This window comes from Pan paniscus, chromosome 6, assembly GCF_029289425.2.
Source record: "Pan paniscus chromosome 6, NHGRI_mPanPan1-v2.0_pri, whole genome shotgun sequence".
Lineage (NCBI taxonomy): Eukaryota > Metazoa > Chordata > Mammalia > Primates > Hominidae > Pan > Pan paniscus.
Genome location: NC_073255.2, coordinates 97,750,015 through 97,773,834, shown reverse-complemented (window position 1 = coordinate 97,773,834; position 23,820 = coordinate 97,750,015). Strand labels below are relative to the sequence as shown.

The window sequence follows — 23,820 nt, the reverse complement described above, 5'->3', positions numbered from 1 at the left end:
CCCTCTTTTTCTATTGATCGAAATAGTTTCAGAAGGAATGATACCAGCTCCTCCTTGTACCTCTGGTAAAATTCGGCTGTGAATCCGTCTGGTCCTGGACTTTTTTTGGTTGGTAGGCTATTAATTATTGCCTCAATTTCAGAGCGTTTTATTGGCCTATTCAGGGATTCAACTTCTTCCTGATTTAGTCTTGGGAGGGTGTACAGGTCCAGGAATTTACCCATTTCTTCTAGATTGTCTAGTTTATTTGCATAAAGCTGTTTATAGTATTCTCTGTGTTTCTGTGGGATCAGTGGTGATAGGCCCTTTATCATTTTTTATTATGTCTATTTGATTCTTTTCTGTTTTCTTCTTTATTAGTCTTGCTAGCGGTCTATCAATTTTGTTGATCTTTTCAAAAAACCAGCTCCTGGATTCATTGAATTTTTTGAAGGATTTTTTGTGTCTCTGTCTCCTTCAGTTCTGCTCTGATATTAGTTATTTCTTGCCTTCTGCTAGCTTTTGAATGTGTTTGCTCTTGCTTCTCTAGTTCTTTTAATTGTGATGTTAGGGTGTCAATTTTAGATCTTTCCTGCTTTCTCTTGTGGGCATTTAGTGCTATAAATTTCCCTCTACACATTACTTTAAATGTGTCCCAGAGATTCTGGTATGTTGTGTCTTTGTTCTCATTGGTTTCAAAGAGCATCTTCATTTCTGCCTTCATTTCTTTATGTACCCAGTAGTCATTCAGGAGCAGGTTGTTCAGTTTCCATGTAGTTGTGCGGTTTTGAGTGAGTTTCTGAATTCTGAGTTCTAATTTGATTGCACTGTGGTCTGAGAGACAGTTTGTTGTGAGTTCTGTTCTTTTACATTTGCTGAGGAGTGCTTTACTTCCAACTATGTGGTCAATTTTGGAATAAGTGTGATGTGGTGCCTAGAAGAATGCATATTCTGTTGATTTGGGGTGGAGAGTTCTGTAGATGTCTATTAGGTCTGCTTGGTGCAGAGCTGAGTTCAAGTCCTGGATATCCTTGTTAGCATTCTGTCTCATTGATCTGTCTAATACTGGCAGTGGGGTGTTAAAATCTCCCATTATTATTGTGTGAAAGTCTAAGTCTCTTTGTATGTCTCTAAGGACTTGCTTTATGAATCTGGGTGCTCCTGTATTGGGTGCATATATATTTAGGATAGTTAGCTCTTCTCGTTTAATTGATCCCTTTACTATTATGTAGTGGCCTTGTCTCTTTTGATCGTTGTTGGTTTAAAGTCTGTTTTATCAGAGATTAGAATTGCAACCCCTGCTTTTTTTTGCTTTCCATTTGCTTGGTAGATCTTCCTCCATCCCTTTATTTTGAACCTATGTGTGTCTCTGCAAGTGATTGGTCTCCTGCATACAGTACACTGATGGGTCTTGACTCTTTAACAAATTTGCATCTGCGTCTTTTAATTGGGGCATTTAGCCCATTTATATTTAAGGTTAATATTGTTATGTGTGAATTTGATCCTGTCATTTTTATGTCACCTGGTTATTTTGCCCGTTAGTTGATGCAGTTTCTTCCTAGCTTCGATGGTCTTCACAATTTGGCATGTTTTCGCAGTGGCTGGTACTGGTTGTTCCTTTCCATGTTTAGTGCTTCCTTCAGGAGCTCTTGTATGGCAGACCTGGTGGTGACAAAATCTCTCAGCATTTGCTTCTCTGTAAAGGATTTTATTTTTCCTTTACTTCTGAAGCTTAGTTTTGTTGGATATGAGATTCTGGCTTGAAAATTCTTTTATTTAAGAATGTTGAATATTGGCCCCTACTCTCTTCTGGCTTGTAGAGTTTCTGCCGAGAGATCCGCTGTTATTCTGATGGGCTTCCCTTTGTGGGTAACCCGACCTTTCTCTCTGGTTGTCCTTAACATTTTTTCCTTCATTTCAACTTTGGTGAATCTGACAATTATGTGTCTTGGGGTTGCTCTTCTCGAGGAGTATCTCTGTGGTGTTCCTGTATTTCTTAAATTTGAATGTTGGCCTGTCTTGCTAGGTTGGGGAAGTTCTCCTGGATAATATCCTGCAGAGTGTTTTCCAACTTGGTTCCATTCTCCCCATCACTTTCAGGTACACCAATCAAAGGTAGATGTGGTCTTTTCACATAGTCCCATATTTCTTGGAAGCTTTGTTCATTTCTTTTTACTCTTTTTTCTCTAAACTTCTCTTCTCACTTTATTTCATTAATTTGATCTTCAATCACTGATACTCTTTCTTCCACTTGATCAAATCAGCTATTGAAGCTTGTGCATCTGTCATGTAGTTCTTGTGCCATGGTTTTCAGCTCCATCAGGTCATTTAAGGTCTTCTCTACAGTGTTTATTCTAGTTAGCCATTCATTTAATCTTTTTTCGAGGTTTTTCACTTCCTTGCAATGGGTTCTAACATCTTCCTTTAGCTCAGAGAAGTTTTTTATTACCAACATTCTGAAGCCTACTTCTGTCAACTTGTCAAACTCATTCTCTATCCAGCTTTGTTCCATTGCTGGCAAGGAGCTGCAATCCTTTTGAGGAGAAGAGGTGCTCCAGTTCTTAGAATTTTCAGCTTTTCTGCTCTGGTTTCTCCCCATCTTTGTGGTTTTATCTATTGGTCTTTGATGATGGTGACCTACAGATAACGTTTTGGTGTGGGTGTCCTTTTTGTTGATGTTGATGCTGTTCCTTTCTGTTTGTTAGTTTTCCTTCTAACAGTCAGGTCCTTCAGCTGCAGGTCTGTTGGAGTTTGCTGGAGGTCCACTCCAGACCCTGTTTGCCTGGGTATCATCATTGGAGGCTGCAGAACAGCAAATATTGAAGAACAGCAAATATTGCTGCCTGATCCTTCCTCTGGAAGCTTCGTCCCAGAGGAGCACCCGCCTGTATGAGGTGTCAGTTGGCCACTACTGAGAGGTATCTCCCAGTTAGTCTACATGGGGGTCAGGGACCCACTTGAGGAGGCAGTCTGTCCGTTCTCTGAGCTCAAACACCATACTGGGAGAACCACTGCTCTCTTCAGAGCTGTCAGACAGGGACATTTAAGTCTGCAGAAGTTTCTGCTGCCTTTTGTTCAGCTTCTCCTACCCCCAGAGGTAGAGACTACAAAGGCAGCTAGCCTTGCTGAGCTGTGCTGGGCTCCGCCCAGTTCAAATTTCCCTGGCTGCTTTGTTTACCTTCTCAAGTCTCAGCAATGGCAGATGCCCCTCCCCGTGCCAGGCTGCTGCCTCACAGGTCGATCTCAGACTGCTGTGCTAGCAGTAAGCAAGGCTCCCTGAGCGTGAGATCCACCCAGCCATGCATGGGATATAATCTCCTGGTGTGCCTTTTAATAAGACCACTGGAAAAGTGCAGTATTTGGGAGGGAGTGTCCCATTTTTCCAGGTACCATCTGTCATGGCTTCCCTTGGCTAGGAAAGGGAAATTCCCTGACCCCTTGTGCTTCCTGGGTGAGGTAATGCCCTGGCCTGCTTTGGCTCAACCTCCGTGGGATGCACCCAGTGTCCAACCAGTCCCAGTGAGATGAACAAGGTACCTCAGTTGGAAATGCAGAAATCCTCCATCTTCTGTGTTGATCACGCTGGGAGTTTCAGACCGGAGCTCTTCCTATTCGGCCATCTTGGAAGGGAATTGAGCCTGTTTTGTTAAAAAAGAATTATTTGTCGCTTTTTTTCTAGTTAATTTTTCCCTTCTTTTATCTTTATGAATTCCTTTCTTCTCTTTCTTTTGGTTTGCCTTTTCTGGCCCCTGACATTTTGAGTGGGATGTTTAATTTACTGTTTTCACTCTTCATTTTTAAATAAAATGAATATTTTTAGCTATGAATTTTCTTTCAAGTACTGTTTTAACTATATCCCATAAGATCTTGTTTTATAGAGGGTCATTGAATCTCTATGTAAAAGGTTGTATTTTGGTCAGTGAACATTGTTTGCTTTTCAGTTTTGTGTAATCTGTCAAGATATTCTTTATGGTCTATAATTTTTATTTTTCAAAATATTTTCATGTGCAATTGGTTAGAAGCTATATTTTTAATATTGGGGTGAATATCTCAATAAATTATGTAGATATAAATAGATTCTATCTAGATTCTCACATAATCCTTTTACTCTTGACCTAAGACGGTTTTATTGTATTAAATTCTCTTACCTTAGTGTGTTTCTAATGAACCATCTGTAGATTCTGTTTTATAAAAATGGTTTGTATATTATATAACATTTAGGGATTCATATCTGTTTTATCTTTGCTGTGAAGGTATAACATAATAACTCTTATTCTCATTTAATACTTTTAAGCCTTAATTACGTTTGATATGAAGTTGTTATCTTTGCTTTCCTTTTCTTGTTGTTTTGCTTGTTATTTTTTCATCCATTCTTTGATTTGTAGCCTCTCAAACTTTTTTAAGAGATTCTCTTGTCTACAATACAAAGTTGCATTTTGCTGTCATTCTACCTGAAATTTTTTACTTTTAATGAGCTAAGCCTACAAACACATAATAATTAATTATTCACTAAGTAATTGCTTTTTTGTTTTATTTTGTTTTTATCTTTTTAAGTAATAGAAAAGTTTATATTTTGGTTATAATGTTTACTGTTGTGTGAGTATCTCATTCCCCATTTTCCTTAGGAGTATCTATGGATTTCTACAAGAAACAAATAAAACATTCACTTAGTTCCTCTTCCTTCCTTCTTCTTCACCATTTAATTTTAATCAATCATATTATCTTTCTTACTGCTATATTATTACTCTTAAATGTACACAAGTTTCTTGCATTCAAATGTTATCATTTGATTTCTAATCACTACTTATTAGGGAATCTTCTATAACATTTTATTTCCCCATTTCTCTCTCTCTCTTCTGTTCCTAGTTTTCTCTCTCTATTTTGTAAAGCATATATTTGTTATTTAATCTCAGTGACCCCCTTCCTCTCTCCCTCTCTTTCTCCATCCCTCTTCCTCTATCTCTTCTTCTCTCTTTATATATAGAATTTTACTTACTCAATGCTTAATACCAAAATTTTATATACAATCTCTTCAATCAGCTCCTGGTTGTCTAATCATATTTTCTAGGAGATTGCTTAGGGAAGATTCATAAACTTAAATTCTTGCATGTTTAAAACTGTTTTCTTAAAATCTTCATACTTGAAAGAAAGCTTGGCTGGATAAAACATTATTGCCTTACATTTTCTTCCTATGTGTGTCTGGTAAATATGGTGCCATTATCTTCTTGTATTACCGTTCCTCTCAAGAAGTCTGATGTCAATATAATTTTCTTTACTTTGTCAGTGCATTGATGTTTTTGATTGGAGGCCTATAGTTTTTACCTGTTATCTTTAAAATCTTATAATGTTAGGAACATGGTGTTACTGTTTAACATCCTAGGCCAATTTTCTCAGACACACTGTGCATCTTTTTTACATGCAGATTCAGTTATTTTTAAAAATGAGAGCTTTTTGTATTCTAATTAAAAAAATATTAGATCTGTTTCTTTGCTTGATTATGCTTTGTTCTTTATTGCTTCTTTTGGTACTCTTTTCCCATGGAAATTGTATTTTCTTTGCTGGTTATGTACATTCCATCTTCTTTGTCTTTCTACCTTCTATTTATTCCTCTCTAAGTGTATCATTTGTCCATTTGGTCTCATTTCTATCCTCTTGATGTCATTTACTACACTTTAAGTAGTTTCTATTATCTTTTGGGTATCTTATGTTTAATCTTAATTTACAAGTTAATTTTGATTTTTTTTCTTTCCCAAGCTTTGTTCTTTCCCATTTAACATCGATTACCTGTCTCTTCTTAAAGTTTGTAATTTCTGTTTTTAAATGTTCTTTCACATCTTCAATGTCTTATTTTGTTATATTTTAAATTCTGGCAAGAATCTTACTTCTCAGCAGGTTTTGTCTGTGTCACTTAATGTGCTTTCATTTGTGAACCTGTTTTGATCCTCATCTTCAGTTTTTCATGAATGCCATGATTTTATTTTTCTTATCCATATTTCATTCTCCTAGAGTAATGACTAGGAAAATATTTCTTTTATGTGGCTGGTGGGTAGCAGGTGGCTTTTCTGAGTTCTCATATCAAGGATTCTGCTTCTGTAGCAACAGGAAATGGTGGTTTTTAAATGTATGAAATCATTATTTAGTGGAGGTGCAGTTTGATTTTATTTTCATGTTATATTCTGTTCCAGTAGGCTGTTTGTCATCAACTGCTTCTTTTCCTCTATTTAAAACCAGCTGCTGACTCCAAATGCAACTGCTGCTACAGAAGTCACACACTACCAGATAATTGAAAGTCCTCACGGGACCCCACAGGACATAGTTTTGTAAAGCTTTATAAAGGTAAAAGATATGTTACAGCCACAGAGAGAAAGTGCAGACATTCGTAGAGGCACATAACTTATCAGTGCAGCCCTGTAGGGTCCTATCTCACTCACATAGGATGTGGTTCATCTTTGGTTTATGAGCCACCAAGGTAAATACAAGATATTTTGGTTTTGTACTTGCTTCGACAGCACATACTAGAACTGGAATGATACAGAGAAGATTAGCATGGCTTCTACACAAGAATGACATGAAAATTTATGAAGCATTCCAAATTTTTCAGGTTTCAAAATATCACAGTACCCCCAAAATATATGCAACTATTAGGCATCATTTTTTTCAAAAAAGATACCTGATTTCATCTGTGAGTTAATTAGCTTCACTAATGCCAAGGTACAAATTTGCTAAGTAGTCTTTTACACCACACCTATCACTTAGATAAAACCTAGGCTTTATGACTTATTAAATCATGTATAACTGTCAATCTATACATTTTCACTAAGCAGTACAGATAACAAGCTAGTACAGCATGTCTCCAGGGGAATTTCAGACTTCATGCTGCACATTATACATAGACAGCTAGTTTATTTCATTTCTTTCTTGTTCAAAGATCAGTATTTGACTTCCAGGCTTCCCCAGAGACAAGCTTAAAACTACCCAAACCAGCAGCAAGTCATCCCAATTCGTAACTCTCTTCAAAGATACTTTACCAAGACTGCCTTTTCAAGCCCCTTCTTTATCTTCCTGTTGACTGTGCTATGTAGTCTTCTAAGCCCAACAATGGTGTCGCTAGTTTCTACTCAGGGTGTGGTTCTCTATTTCTGGAGGTGAACTCTTGATAATGTTTCCTGGGTTTCACCACTGTTGCCCACTACTCACACATCGTACAGCTCCCTCCAGACTCACATGCAAGTGTGGGCTCTTGTAGTCTTAGTTGCTTATTCCTTCTTTTACCCATAAATTGGAATGTATACCTTCTGTTCTCTATGTGGCAAATGTAAGTTATTGATGTTTTAAGTTAACTGTTCTTTAAATCTTTACGGTATTTTGGACAAGGTGTGGAAAGATTGTGATCCATAGAAACTTCATTATCCTAAGGTAACTTGGAACTACCAACCTTGGCCTTCAACTATCAGGGCTAATTTGACTTCAATGGCAAGAGAAATATTCTTTTCTGCTTTATTTTTCCTTTTAGGAGTGTTATATATTGTTTTTTTTCTTCTACTTTCCTCAGGTCTTTTCAAGCTGGTTCAGAAAAATTCAAAATGTAAACTGCTTCCCCAATCGTTTCCTTTTGATCGCTGTTCAAGTGGTGCCAATGCTCAGCTGCATCATTTGGTTCTCATTCTTTTTTTTCAGGTACTTTAAGTATCTGAAATTAATTTTCCTAAAATGTTCTTCTAGATTGTACATTGGGTTTTTCCCTGGAATGACATAAGAATTCAATAAATTCTGTTCCAACCAAAAGTATCCATTAATTAAACAAATGATGACACTCTCACCTTCCTAAGTGGTATTCCATGCAGATGTTACCTCCCATCAGATCAACATCTAATCCAAACCTGTTCTCAGTGCAGTAGTGACCTCTATGACTTCTGTAATGACTACTCATATCCTTCTTCTGGGAACTTAACATGGTGAATTCTCCAGACCTCTCCCCTTAGAATACTTGCCATATTTATCTATCTTCATGCAGCAGCTCTGTCAATTTAAAACTCAGTGAAAATATTCCATGTCTATTGATGAAGACTTTATTTCTAAAATATGTCCAGATTTTATGAAACTATCTAGTTATTAATCCTAATTTTCCAAGGGAGTTATCCCAGTGGCTTCTCTCTGGTTCACTGGCTTCCTGTTTTCAAACTGCCTCTTAAGTCATCCAAGTGTGGACGCTAAGGTCTTCCTATTTTTATCTACTTGAAATGGTGGTCTGTTAACCCATCATAATAGCATATCTTTTCCCTGACTCCAACCTTAATAATACATAGGGCTGTGCATATCTCCATTTCTCTTTTATATACATCTAAGCTGTCCCACCAGATAGCAGTATTTATCCTAAGTAAATCCTCATTCTTAGGCATGTTTTTCATTATAATCTTCTTTATTTCTTTTACTACTTCGGTATTAATTATAACAAAAATAATCTGCTTTTAAGATGCTGACCTTGTTCCTCCTTAAGAAATTATAAGTCTTAGAAAAAATATAGGTATAAGCTTTAAAAATTTTCTTCTTAGCATTATAATAATTCCATAGTTTTTTTCCCGTACCTCAACTCAAGAAGATTACTTATCCAATATATAATGAGGACCAAAAGGCCTCTTTAGCTGTTCACTGATTAAAATTTTATCTGTCTTGTGGTTGAACCTATAGTCTCTATGAAATTCACAATGATCAAAATCTATGTGAAGTCAGTTTGAGATAATGAGGAATGTGGGGGAATAACTATAGGAATTGTAGGGCAAACTTCATAATTTAAGAAGTAAAGCAAGTCACATTCACCCCTTGGCCTTGGATACAGTTTAAATCAAGATAAAGAGAAATAAGTTTGGTGTCACATGCTCGTATGGAGCTCTTAAAAATGAAAGACAGTGTAGAAATTCCATTACTCCATTAATTCCCCAGCCTGTGTCCTGGCCAGGAAATACAGTGATGAGAGCAATGTTCTTCTGACTCACCAAATGAAGGAACCTTGTAATGAAATGCTATCTATTTGGTTGACTTATTTCTGGCTTTGCCATGAGTCTTAACTTTTTACTGTGGGGATCTATAATACCTTGAGAAATGAAATTATTTCTTCTAAAGTACCTTAGAGAGTACCTCCGTACCTTAGGATCTATGAAAGACTGGAAGTCTCAGAAAGTGTAAGTCGGCTTTGATTGCTAAAATCAATCTTTGTTTGTTTGAACTTCAAACGCGGTTTCAGTACCTTACCTGAGGATGCCACCAAAGCCTTGCTTAATTCTTGAAGCGTGGCAGAGTCTGCCTGCTAAGATTTGTCTTTGAGGCTGCTATTCTTTTGACATTCACTTCTGGTGAAACCATCTGACGTGGCTGCACAGAAGGCTTGGTGTCCCCAGATGTGGTTTTGATCCCTAATTCTTGGGTTCACATTCAAGGTTTCCTAAACCACAAGAATGTAAGGGATTTTTGTCACTGCCATTTCTCAAGCACCTGGAACAGCGACTGGCATATATTAGATGTTCAATGAATAACTAAATTGGGAAGTCAATGGTCATTCATTGTCTCTCTGAAATGAAAATCAACGTGTCCCCTAATAAATTGTTAATTTTCAGTGAATAAAAATACCTTTGTATTGTGATTGAATTTAGCTTGATTATGCCTGGGCTGTATATGAAGAATGACCTTTAACAATAACCTGATGACTCTCAGCCTATCATCATCTCACTAAACAGGTTAGTTTCTTTTCTCATAAGAAAACTTAGTGAGTGGGGTAAAGTACACAAGTAGGGGATAATTCTGTTCCTTTATAGGTAATGGAATATATGTCCTCAGACCTCTATGGAAGATAAAGAATCAAAGAATAAATATGTCCCCTGCAATCAGGACCATAATTAAATTTTCACAAAGGCCTATCACATGCAGTTGTTTGGGGTTTGAAGCATCATTGAGAATTAAGGCAATAAAATAATGAATACTGTGATATTTGACCTCTGCATTTCAGCCGAAGAAAAGTAATACAAATTTGATTAAACAGAATTTTTGATAACAGCATTAGAGCACTATTTTCTATTTTTATAAAGGATCACTTAAGACAGGTTATAAACAGCTTTGCAGAAAGCCCCAGATTAGGGTTACGATGGTATATTTTACTATGGTTAATGCTAGAGCTTCAAAGGTTATTAGCTGGAAATTTTAACTTTGGCAAAAACCCCTTAACAACAACAACAACAACAACAACAAAAACAGTACAAAACAAACATGATTTTTCTCATGCTTTTTTTCACAATTGAGGCTACACTGCGAAATGGATAGTTAAGAGAATGTAGTGTGTTGGTGTAACTTAAATCTGTATATAATTTCAAACAACTCTCTTCTTTAAGTAGGGAATATTAACTGGCAAAAAAGAAGACATGCAGGTGAAGGAAAACATCATTGTGACCTACAAATGACCATATATTAAGTCCACTCTTAATTTTTGGTTATGGAAAGTAAATAAAGCATACACAAAGTAATTTGCTCAATCTTAGACAGCCTGTTAGTGTCAACACAATAGCCTAGGGCACTCTTTTTTTCTGCCTTATGTCTCAGCCCACTCATGGCTCTTCCTTCCTTCCTTCTTTCCTTCTGTTTCAGTCATGATCCATCATTTCATCGATTTTCTTTCCTTTTTCTTTTCTTTCTTTTTTTTAATAGCATCTGGGGTGCAGGGTGCAATCACTGCTCATTGCAGCCTCGACCTCCGAGGCTCAAGTAATCCACCTACCTCAGCCTTTGGAGTAGCTAGTACTACAGGCATGCACCACCACACTTGGCTAATTTTTTTGTATTTTTTGTAGAGACAGGGTTTCGCCATGTTGCCCAGGCTGGTCTTGAACTCCTGAGCTCAATTGATCCACGTGCCTGGACCTCCCGAAGTTCTGGCATTACTGGCATAAGCCACAGTGCCTGACCATTTCATCCATTTTCTTTACAGTTCCCTTAACTCACTTATCATTATTTTCCTATTCCAACTTCCAAGCAAATTCAATACCCTGAATACATTCATGGCATTTTTCTTGGATCTAGTGCTGAGTTCCAAGCTGAGTGATACATTTAGATCATGCAGAAGTTGTCTCCCCTCACTCCTGACACATCTAACCACAAATGATTACTGAGACTTGTCCATTAAAACTTTCAGATCCCACTCAATGGTTTTCACTTCTTTCTATTCCCACCACCACCTCAACATACAGGCCCTAATTAAATTCCAAACTTATAGCAAATTTCAAACATATACAAAATTATAGAGAATGGTGTAGTGAAGCCCCTAGTCACCGATCTGTCAGCTTCAACAGTTAACATTAATGACTAATGTTTATCTCTATCTTCCATTACGTTAAAGTCAGTACCAGACATTATATGATTTCACCCATAAATATTTCAGAAAATACTTATAAATATTTTTAACTCAAAAAATTATTCGTAATACCATTGTTACGCTTTAAAAATTACCAACAGTCCCTTAATATCATCAACTATTTAATCAGTGATATAGTTTCCCAGTTGTCTAACATATTTGTGTTTGTTTGTTTTGGTTTACAGTTTGGTTGTTTGAAATGGGATCCAAATAGGGGCCATAATTGTAATTGGGTGGTATGTTTCTAAAGTGTATTTTAATTCATAGGCTTTTTCCTTTGAATTTTCCTTTCTTACATCTATAGTTCAGTACTGGTTTATATTTTGGGGCAGGGGATGGGACCATAAAGTGATATTCAGTTCCAAGTGTATACTGTAATGAAACCACTGAGAACATTTACGCATTCTCTAGTTTGCCTTCTTTTCTCTTTCCTTCCTTTGTTCCTTTTTTTTTCTTTTTTTTTCTTTTTCAGACGGAGTCTCGCTCTGTCACCCAGGCTGGAGTGCAGTGGTGCGATCTTGGTTCACTGAAAGCTCGGCCTCCCGGGTTCACGCCATTCTCCTGCCTCAGCCTCCCGAGTAGCTGGGACTACAGGCGCCCGCCACCACGCCCAGAGTAATTTTTTGTATTTTTAGTAGAGACGGGGCTTCACCGTGTTAGCTGGGATGGTCTCGATCTCCTGACCTCGTGATTCTTCCGTCTCGGCCTCCCAAAGTGCTGGGATTACAGGCGTGAGCCACTGCGCCCGGCCCCTTTGTTCCTTTCTTAAGCTTTTTAGTTTAGTCATAAAACCTGAATACTGAAAAAACCTTCACTACCATTTTTGCCAAGAGGTTGAGTATTTTAATCTAGTTACAAGCCTAAAATGTGGCTTCCATAAATTCTTTTACAGGGTTTTTCAAATACTAAGTTCAAAGAGCAGAAGTTATTACATCCGTGCACTAGTAACAACACTTTTAAAGTTTTGTGAATCTTAAAATAATCAGGTGAAAATATTACATCACAGTAAAGCAACCGTATTATATGGAAGGTTATGAGGAGTGAATGTCCAAGAAACCTTAAAAGTGTAGCAAGTCAGTTACATATTTGAAATTAGACAAAACAAGAATTTAAGGACATCAAAAGAAACGCCAAAATCTGTGATGTGTGAGTACATCAAAGGTAAGGGATAAGTGAGTGCCCTTATTGATAAATGTTCTTCGGTCTAAAAGGAAATAAAATCTTTGCTTAAAAAATTAATATTCCACTTTCAAATTGTTAGCATTCAGCAAATATTAACTAGCGTTGATACAAACATATGTTTAGTATGTAATTAACCCAAATATATGATAAAAATGTAGTCTTCTAGAAATTTTGGAAAAAGTTTTGGCTGAAATGCATAAACAAATGGAAAAATGCAAAACTGAGCTAATTAAAAAATTAAAATGATAGCAAAATTACATTTTAAAAAGGATTAAATTAATAAATACTGGTTTAATCTTAGAGAGAAGAGGGCTTAATCAAGAACCTGTAGTCTGGATCACATATGCCTCTACCATGTAGCTTTCCTCCCCTCTACCAGGAGAGCCACAGTACATTCACTGAGAGCCACTAGTGCTCAGATATTGGTTTCTAAATGGCATTACCCCTTAAAAAAAGATCAAGATCCTTAGTGAAATCTCTGATTGTAGATCTGAGGCACGAAAACAGGAAAGTGAGTTGGAAGATCTTGTTCTAGAAAATAAGAAATTATTCAAACACTGATGGGATAATGCTAAAAAACACAATTTAGTGACAAATAAAATAGTATCGGGACAAATGCAGACATGTCCCATGTTTCTGGACTAAGGACTCAAACTAATCTATAAATTTTACGTAATTCTTATCAATATACCAAGATAATATTTAAATATAATTTGAAGATGATTTATAGTTTACATGATATAAAAAATGAACATTTTGAAAGACAGAACTATAATATCTTGACCTGACAGGGACCAAAATATATAATAAGACAACAGTATTTTGAATAATTTAGAGCTCATAGAGAAATTAACAAGCAAATGAAACAAAATATCTAGAAACAAATGCTACAAATGGGAGTATTTAAATAAAATTATTAAGAAATCAATTATATATGAGGAAAATATTATGTCACATTCCTACTTCATTCCATATAATAAATTCCAGGTAGATTATATATCTACAGGCCTTTCAAGAAAATGTAGAAGAATGTTTTCCAAATATGTTACCAAGAGAGCTTTCTCAGATATAACTATATAACTATTAAATATTTTCATAAGAATAAAACAAAAATATTTTTGATATAAGAAAAGGATTGAGATAAAATATTTGTAGCATATATGTAATACATATAACATATATAACAAAAGCAAATTAATTTTCATAATATATCATGAGCACCTATAACAGGTAAAAAAACAACAGTAGAAAATGGCAAATGAAATCAACGGACAACTAATAGCCAATAATGCAAACTGTTTAATACTAATAATCAGTCATACAAGATTGAATTCTAATGGCTAATGACATTAGATGATTAATCTGGCTAATAAGATTCCTGGTAAGCAATTCAATGACATTTTAAGAAAATTATTTGTGTATGTTTTGATTGACAAATAAAACTATATATTTTTCAGGTATAACATGTTTTGAAATTCCTATACATTGTGGAATGGCTAAATTGAGCTAATAAACATATGCATTACCTAAAATACTTATTTTTTATGGGGAGAACAATTAAAATCTACTCTAAGCAATTTTCAAAAACACAGTACATTGTTATTAACTATAGTCACCATGTTCTACAATATATTTCTTGAACTTATTCCTCCTGCCTAATGAAAATTTTGTATCCTCTGGCCATCTCCCCAACTCCCTGTTCCCACTACTACTTCCATCCCTAAGTGCCACAATTCTATTTTCCACCTCTAGGAGTTCAACGTTTTTAGATTACACTTATAAGTGAGCTCATATCGTGTTTGTTTTTCCATGTCTAGCTTATTTCATGTAATACAATATCCCCTAAGTTTGTCCATGTTGTCACAAATGACAGAATTTCCAGCTTTTAAAAGGCTGAATAGTGTTCCACTGTGTACACATATCACATTTTTTTGTCCATTCACTTTTTGATGGACACTTCCTTATGTTGACTTTTGTGAATAATGCTGCAATGAATGTGGCAGTGCAGGTACCTCTTTGGCATACCAATTTCATTTCCTTTGGATATAGACCCAGTAGTGAGATTGCTGGATCATATAGTGGTTCCATTTTTAATATTTTGAGGAACGACCATACTGTTTTTCATAATGGCTGTACAGGCATACCTCAGAGATATTGTGGGCTTGTTCCAAACCATTGCAATAAAGGAAATATTGCAATAAAGTGAGTTAAGCAAATATTTTTTCCCAGTGCACATAAAAGCTATGTTTACAATACACTGTATTATATAAAGTGTGCAATAGCATTATTTCTAAAGACACAATGTACATAACTTAATTTAAAAGTACATTATTGCTATAAAAGCTAACAATCATCTGTATCTTCAGCAAGTTATAATCTTTTTTGCTGGTGGAGGGTCTTGCCTTGATGTTGATGGCTACTAACTAATGAGGGTGGTGGGTGCTGAAAGTTGGGGTGGCTGTCACAATGTCTTAAGAAAGTTTGCTGCATTGATTGACTCTTCCTTTCACTTAAGATTTCTCTGTAGCGTGAGATCCTATTTGATAGCATTTTTATCCACAGTAGAACTTCTTTTACAGTTGGAGTTAATTCTCTCAAACCCTGCTGCTGCTCTATCAACTATGTTTATGTAATATTCTAAATCATTGGTTGTCATGTCAATAACAATTACTGTGTCCTCACCAGGGGTAGATTCCACCTCTAGGAACCACTTTCTTTGCTCGACAATAAGAAACAATTCCTCATTTGTTAAAGTTTTTCATGAGATTGCACCAATTCAGTCATAACTTCAGGCTCCACTCATAATTCTAGTTCTCTTGCTATTTCTCCCATATCTGCTGTGACGTCCACCACTGAAGTCTTGAGCCCCTCCAAGTCATCCATGAGGGTTGCAATTAACTTCTTCCAAAGTCCACTTTTTTTCATATTTTGACTTCCTCCCATGAATCACAAATGTTCTTAATGGTATCTAGAATATAAAACCCTTTCCAGAAGGTTTTCAATTTACTTTGCCCAGATCCATCAGAGGAATCCCTATCTATGGAAGCTATAGCCTTACAAAATGTATTTCTTACATAATAAGGCCTCAAAATTCAAACTACTCTTTAATCCATGGGCTGCTGAATAGATGTTTTAGCAGGCATGAACATAACATTAATTTCCTTATACATGTTCATCAGAGCTTTTAGGTGTATTGTATTGTCAATGAACAGTGATATTTTAAAAGTTATCTATACATATACATATATATATATATATATTTTTTTTTTTCTGAGCAGCAGGTCTCAACAGGGGCTTAAAATATTCATTAAACCATGCTATAAAGAGATGTGCTGTTATCCAGGCTTTTGCTGTTCCTTTTACACAGCACGGCCTGGGTAGCTTTAGCAACATTCGTTAAGAGCTCCAGGATTTCTGGAATGGTAAATTAGCACTGGATCAATCTAAAGTCATCAGCAGGATTAGCCCCAACGAGAGAGTCATTCTGTCTTTTTGTTGTTGTTGAGACAGGGTCTCCCTCTGTTGCCCAGGCTGAAGTGCAATGGTGTGATCTCGGCTCACTGTAACCTCCGCCTCTCTGGTTCAAGCGATTCTCCTGCTTCAGCCTCCTGAGTAGCTGGGATTACAGGCATGTGCCACCACATCTGGCTAGTTTTTGTATTTTCAGCAGAGACGGGATTTCACCATAGTGGTCAGGCTGCTCTGGAACTCCTGATGTCAGGTGATCCGCCCGCGTGGACCTCCCAAAGTGCTGGGATTACAGGCGTGAGCCACCGCGCCCAGCCAGTCTGTCCTTTGAAGCCCTGCATTGACTTCTACTTTCTAGCTATGAAAGTCCTCGATGGCATTTTCTTCCAATAGAAGAAGGCTGTTTTTTTCTGTAGCCACCTTCATCAATGATCATAGCTAGATCTTCTGGATCACTCACTGAAGCTTCTGCATCAGCACTTGCTGCTTCACCTTGCACTTTTATGTTATGGAAACAGTTTTTTTTTCCTTAAATCTCATAAACCAACCTCTGTGAACTTTCAACTTCTCTTCTGCAGTTTCCTCACCTCTCTCAGCCTTCATAGAATTGAAGAGAATTAGGGCTTTCTTCTGGATTAGGCCTCGGCTCAAGGGAATGTTACGGCTGGTTTGATCTAGCCAGACTACTGAAACTTTCTCCATATCAGCAATAAGGCTGCTTTGTTTCTTATCATGTGTGTGTCTACTAGAGCAGTACTTATAATTTCTTTCAGTAAGTTTTCCTTTGCTGTCACAACTTGGCTAATTGTTTGGCACAAGAGGTCCAGCTTTTGAGAAGCCTTTCTCACTAAGCTTAAACATTTCTAGCTTTTGACTTAAAGTGAGAGATGTGTGACTCTTTCTTTCAGTCGAATACTTAGAAGCCATTGTAGGGTTATTAATTGGCCCAATTTCAATATTGTTGTATCTCAGGGAACAGGGAGGCCTGAAGATAGAAAGACAAGGAAGAGCAATCACTGGGGAAGACAGAACACATACAGCATTTATTGATTGAATTCACTGCCTCATATGGGTGTGGTTTGTAGTACTCCAAAACAATTATAATAGTAACATAAAGATCACTCACTGATCACAGATCACCATAACAGATATCATCATAATAAAAAGTTTGAAATATTGTGAGAATTACCAAAATCTGACACAGAGACACCAAGTGAGCACATACTACTGGAAAAAATGGCAGCAAGAGACCTGCTTGATTCAGGGTTGCCACAATCTTCAATTTGTAAAAAAATTGCAATATCTGTGGAGCACAGAAAGGTAAAGTGCAATAAAATGAGGTATGCCTGTATGAATTTATATTGCCAATGGCAGTGTACAAGGGTTCCCTTTTCTCCACATCCTCTCCAACACTTGTTATCTTTCATCTTTTTTATAGTAGTCATTCTAGTAAGTATGAGGTGACATCTCATTGTGTTTTTGTTGTTGTTGTTGTTGTTTTTTGAGACAGAGTCTTGCTCTGTTGCCCAGGCTGGAGTGCAGTGGCGCGATCTCGGCTCACTGAAAGCTCCGCCTCCCGGATTCACACCATTCTCCTGCCTCAGCCTCCAGAGTAGCTGGGACTACAGGCGCCTGCCACCACGCCCAGCTAATTTTTTGTATTTTTAGTAGAGACGGGGTTTCACCATGTTAGCCAGGGTGGTCTTGTTCTTCTGACCTAATGATCTGCCCACCTCCACCTCCCAAAGTGCTGGGATTATAGGCGTGAGCCACCACTCCTGGCCTTCATTGTGGTTTTGATCTGATGTTCCCTGATACTTAGTGATGTTGAGCATTTTTTCATATACCTTTGGTCCTTTATATGTCTTCTTTGCCAAATTTTAGACTGTTTTTTGTTCTCTTGGCTATTGAGTTGTTTAAATTTCTTATATGTTTTGGATATTAACTTCTTATTAGATATATGGTGTGCAAAATTTTTTCACATTATGTAGTCTCTTCCCTTTGTTGATTGTTATTTTGCTATGCAGAGGCTTTTTTAGCTTGATGTAATCCTATTTGTCTAGTTTTTTGCTTTTGTTGCCTGTGCTTTTGTGGTCATGTCCAAAAAATCATTGCTCTGACCAATGTCATGCAGATTTTCCTTTTTTTTTTTTTTTTTTTTTTTACTGTTTCAGGTATTCTGTTTAAATCTTCAATCCATTGTGAATTGAGTTTAGTATATGGTGTGAGATAAGGGTCTAATTTCTGCATGTGGATATCCAGTTTTCCCACACTATTGAAGAGACTCTTTTTTCCTCATTATGTGTTCTTGGCACCTTTGTCAAAAATAAATTAGCTGTAAATGTATGAATTTATTTCTGAGTTCTCTATGCTGTTTTATTGGTCTATATGTTTTGTTTTGTTTTTAAATGCCAATATCATACTGTTTTGACTGTTGTAGTTTTAGAGTATATTTTGAAGTCAGCTAGTGTGATGCCTCCCCTGCTTTGTTATTTTTGCTCAAGATTGTTTTGTCTACTCAGGGTCTTTTGTTTTCCCATACAAATTTTAGGATTGTTTTTCTAATTCTGTGAAGAATAGTTTAGTGATTATATTATAGAATCTATTTAATAAATGTTTTGCTACTGGTGAATATTACAAATTTGAAAAATGACATGTTTTTAATAAATGAATTGCTAATGTTGATGAGTTAGAAATAACATCAATGAGATATAGTAATATGTAAACAAGAGATGGTCAATGGGTACACCCAATTTAGATTTTTTAATATAATGACTATAAGATTCATTGCTAACCCAAAACACTTAAAGGTAAAATTAGGTGCTATTAATAATTATGTTGGACCAGTAGGCTATAATTCAAATTGTCTCAACCAAACTGGGACGAATGCTTTAGAGTATGGTATCAGGAAAAAAATCATAAAGTTTGGCAATAGACTGACCTAGTGTTAAATTGCTAGATTCATTTCTTTTTGTACAATATTCATTCTGAGATCACTAATTGCTAAACATCTTACTTAGAATATAACATAAATTAAGTAATATTTTAAGAATGACTATGTGTGTGTTAAAAAATAAATTTTTTAATAACTCTCAGATTTAATTTTTGCATTTATAAAACTGGGCTAGTAAAACCTGTAGGCCGAGGCTACTTTTTCATAAATGAAATTGGATAATGCATGACGAGGATATACTGACCAGCAATGTAGTTGAGGCTGAACTCACAGTGAATACTAAAACAGGGTATTCCCTTTTATCATCAAGAGAATCTTCCCTCTATCATTTCATTCCCATTAATATATCAGTTTGAGCCAGCAGCTCCTATTTTGAAGATAATTCTTCTCTTGATCCCACATGTTCCATTTCTCTGCTCTCCTTCGTAGAAAAATACCTACATTGAGTTGACTCCTCAGCCTGTGTCCAATTCCTTAATTCCCTTTGCCAGTCAGCCACCTGTCTGCAGCCCACACTCCACTTCTCAGGTCTCATATCTATGAATTCTCAGTAGCATCAAGTGATATTGATTATTTTTTTGTATAAGTCTTTTCTCTGCTTGGCTTCAGTGACGATGAATGCTTTTATTTTTTCTTTTATCTCTAGTTCCACATCTCACTTTCCCTTATGGGCTTCTCTGCCTCACTTCTAGATATTGGAGTGTTATAAGCATCTGCTCTGGATGATTTTCTCTTTCTTCCCTTAACATGATATAATTCCAATAGTTGTGGGCTTTTAAATATGTATGTGCTGATAAGTTTCCAAATTATGTCAATAGCCTTGAACTCTCCCTTGAGACACAGTACTCACATATTCAACTAATACTTGACATCTCTCTTTATGTATGCAATAGAAAACTCAAGTATAGAATATTCAAAATAGGACATTTTTCTACATCTTTAATATTTTTTCTCTTAGTGTTTGCCATTATAAAAACACTACTGTTGCACTTGTGTAAACAGTATCACAATTCAATGAAAAACGTAGGCTGAACGCTTGGGAGTTTTTCTTTATTTCTCACATCAAATCCATCATCAAATTCTAGAGAAACAACCTCTAAACTACAAGCAAATCTTTTTGGTTTTCTCCATATCCATGCCACCAACTGGGTCTAAACTACTCTTATTTCTCTTCTAAGGTAATACAATATTTTTGTAACTGGTGTACTTTCTTTCACTTTATTCTTCCCATGCCTAACCTCAACTCATTTGATACAGAGAAGCCAGATTGTTCTTCATAAATAAATATGTTCGTATCAGTCCTCAGCTTAAAGTATCCCAAGTCCTCTCTATTGCACATATTCTTAAAATCCAATCCTTACTCTCTGGTAAATGTGTACATAATTTTGCTTCTGTCTACATTTCCAATCTTTTCTTGTAATGCAGTCCTCTTGATAAACATATTCCATTCCTCCTCTCTGCTTCTGTTATTCAAATATGCCAGAATTGTTCCTGGCTTATGGATTTTCCACATTTAACCCGCTGTCAGAAATACTCTTCTACTAGAGTATATGGCCTTCTCCAAATTGTCATTCAGGTCTCAGCTGAAATGTTGGCTCTGACTGTCAATCATTGTCCAATGCCTGTTCCTGACTTCCTGCTTTTTGTTCTGTTAGTCTAGCTGACTTAGAATCAGTGATGTAAATGTAAATATTTAACAACTGATTCTTCAAATAAATAAATACAAGGAAAAAAAGAGAAAAAAGCCATGGTGTAAATATTCTTATGATGGTTAATTGTGCTTATCAACATGACTTTTTAAAATGCAGATTGGAAAGAGATGATCACAAACAGCTTTCACAGAGTGGTACAAGCTAACTCCAGCACGGCACTGGACTATCTGTTAAGAATTTTGCTAATTTACCATCTTGCTTTTTGTTTCATCCAAGACTAATTGTCAGTTAAAACATAAAGTTTAGGAATCTTTTACCAGATCTATGGTGAGATGAACATGGAAAGGAGGGAATCAGAGGATGTTCTGATTTTGCAAAACCATAATATGGGTTTATAATTCTATAAATTTGTTTTCTAATTTAAAAATTCTATTCACCTATTATGAACTTTGTTTATAAATAGAAACAGCTTTAATGACAACAACAATGATAACAGTCAGTCTATAAGAAAGCACATTTACCTTTTTTCCCCTTTCTGGAGAAATAAATCTCAAATACCTAGGGCAGATCAGAACTATTTCATCATTTCCATCATATCAGGAAATGAAATTGTTCCTGTGCATGGCTCTTTCTTAAGAAGCATCCTGAAAACACTCTAGGCATCTTGTGTTTGTTTTCAAAAAAATCAACACAAAATTCTCATAGGGACAAGTCATTATATCTCTTTGCCAAGTATTTAACTGTTTTTCTTATTTTCCACATGGCAGTAAAATGAGTTTGTTTTTCAGATAGGGAGAAAATGATTCTCTAACACTTGTCTTTAAACAAAAGCATACCTTATTAAGATGATGTTGGCTATTTATTAGCTAAGCTATAGCAATTTCAATTTGGAAAAATATGCTCAAATTGAATAAGGGAAAATTTTAGTTAACCACCAGGAAAAACTTAAACATCAAGGTAATAAAACATTGAATTTAGATGACTTAAATGCTCTATAGTTCATTCATACAAGAACTATTCTGATAGTACCATCTGTGTGTATAGTGCTGGGGTACATGGTAATCTGTTATGTTGCTTTATAGTTATGCATTGCTCAACAATAGGGATACATTCTGAAGAATGTGTCACTAGGTGATTTTGTCATTGTGAGCACATTGTAGTGTGTAGTTACACAAACATAGATGATATAGCCTACCACACAGCTAGGCTATATGGTATAGGCCTATGCTTCTAGGGCTACAAACCTGTACAGCATGTTACTGTGCTAAATACTGTTGGCAATTCTAACACAATGGTAAATATTTGTGTATCTAAACATGTCTAAACATAAAAAGGTAAAGTAAAAAATGCGGTATTATAATCTTTTGTGACCACTGTTGTATATGCGGTCTATCATTGACCGAAATGTTGTAATGCAGAGCATGACTGTATTTACATCCTCGTATAATTTACCTGCGTTTACCTCTTCTTAAATCTGAACCTGTTAACTAAGCAATATAATGTGGTAGAAGTTACACTTTGCTAGTTCTGGGGGTTCTGGGTTTTGGCTTAGGCCAAATGTTGGCAACATCTGTTTTCACACTTTGAGGGTAGTGTGCCATCATGCAAGTTCAACTACTCTGAGAATAGGATGCTGTAAGAAACCCAGCCTAGCCACATGGAGAGGTCTCATGAAAGAGAACTGAGGGCTTATTCAGCACCTCTAGCTGGGCTTTCACCCAACCATTAGTATCAACTTGGCCACCATGCAAGTGAGGCCATCTAAGAGTTGAGACTGGCTTTGGTCAAGTCAGGCCAGCTTATGCTGGCTGATGAAGGAGAAATTAACTGTCCCCAATAAGCCCTGCTCAAGTTGCAGAATTGTGAGCAAATAAGTAAAATGATTGTTGTTTTAAGCTGCTAAATTTTGAGGTATTTTGTTACACAGCAATACATGGCTAGAGAAGTTTAAGAGCTGACCCTCAACCTCCAGAATCCTCCTACCTAAAGATCATGAAGGAGAGAATAGACACATAACCAGTACAGATTGTGTACACATTCACTGCTTGAGAGCAGCCAGGCTGAGCTCCATGATTGCTAACCTTTCACCTCCAGGAGTTTGTAGTTGCTAGAACATGGAATACAGAGGAGAAAGCGTCCCACTTTAGAGTGAAAATGAAACAATTACTGTACTTTTGTCATATATTAAACTCCATACCCATTTTGCTAAAAAATGGAAAGAAATTTGGTTCATGACCTTCAATTTATATTTCCTTTCGAAATGGAAAATAGTGGTAATACTTCACTGTTGTCCCTAGAGGAGCCATAATCACCAACCTTGTAAGTGTGGTTTATAGTATGAATGGTATGCAATTTCAGGGATTTCAATAAAGAAGTATTACCAGAGATAGCATGGTTGATTTCTTTTGCTTGGTTTTACTACAGAACATTAGAGGTTTACTCTGGCTTAAAATCCAGTAATGATAATGAATTCATTGTTTACTGTATTTGCAACTGTCATAAGACAATGGGCTTCGTCTTGAACAGGCTCATAATTTGTGTCATACTCCCTGATAACACATTTAGATTTAACATCCAACTATATTTTCCATCACTTCCACACAGGAGTTTGCTTCAGGAAAAACACATGCATTCAGTTTAGTTTTTAGTGATCTGTGGCCCTGGAAATTTAAATCAAATCAATTTACAGACAACACCAAAAAGTTCCCTGTGAAGTAGATGCTGTTAACTTTTATATATTACAGGATACATTTATACAAAGGACCTTTGGGCACAATTGTTATCTTTTTTATTTTGGTGTGTTGACCTGAGGTTTTATTGGAGTACATATTCATGGAAGATTTTACCTAGCCTCACCAAATATGTGTTTGGCATATGGGGCACTGAGTCTGTTTTTTATTTTAAATAATTTCTTGAAAAGCTCTGACTTCCCAAACCTGTTTATTTAGAAAGAAGTAAAGTTGTTGTTGTCACTTGCCCTGAGATACGGAAAATCTACCAAGTAGCTTACATATAGGCTGCTTAAATTTTCTCAACTTTTATTTCCTTTCTGTTTAAAAAATATGTAAGATAAACTTTTTGTTACTAAACTATGACCTGAAATGATACAGTTTTTGGTCTTTGTTCTCCCTTAAGGAAATGACACCCATAGGTTATATTCAAATTTAAACGATATTTTCCATCAATGTCTT

At 36.1% G+C, this 23,820-nt stretch overlaps 1 non-coding gene across 1 annotated transcript; it reads left to right on the top strand.

Moving 5' to 3' along the window:
* The first annotated feature begins 6,474 nt into the window (after positions 1-6,474).
* On the top strand, positions 6,475-6,577 carry LOC112440519 (U6 spliceosomal RNA). The gene has a single exon (XR_003028560.1). It is a non-coding gene; the product is annotated as a U6 spliceosomal RNA (small nuclear RNA).
* The last annotated feature ends 17,243 nt before the right edge of the window (positions 6,578-23,820 follow it).